Here is a 334-nt window from a genome sequence, read left to right as displayed (position 1 = left end):
ATATATACATAAACTCAATAAACTAGTCTTTTTAGAGCTATTTCAGCCTGAAATAAAAATATTAATTTTGTTTATTTTTTACTTTAATCTTTAAAAGTCTTTATAAAACGCTACTTTATTTTAAATCGACAAAGTATTTCTTTTATAGCATTTTTTTTTAAAGGGCATTTTCCTCATTAGTACGCCCAAAATGATTGTTGCCTTTTTTTTTAAATTCCAGTCCGGACTTTCATGAAGACCCTCCACCGAAGCCTGTTAGCCAAAAATGAGGCCTTGTTTTCAAAACGTCTCCTGTCTCTCAGTGATTGGACATTTTATTTTTTTATCATTTTTT

Source organism: Nematolebias whitei, chromosome 15 (assembly GCF_014905685.2).
Source record: "Nematolebias whitei isolate Nwh7 chromosome 15, NemWhi1, whole genome shotgun sequence".
In the NCBI taxonomy this organism is placed as follows: domain Eukaryota; kingdom Metazoa; phylum Chordata; class Actinopteri; order Cyprinodontiformes; family Rivulidae; genus Nematolebias; species Nematolebias whitei.
This window is presented reverse-complemented; position numbering follows the sequence as displayed.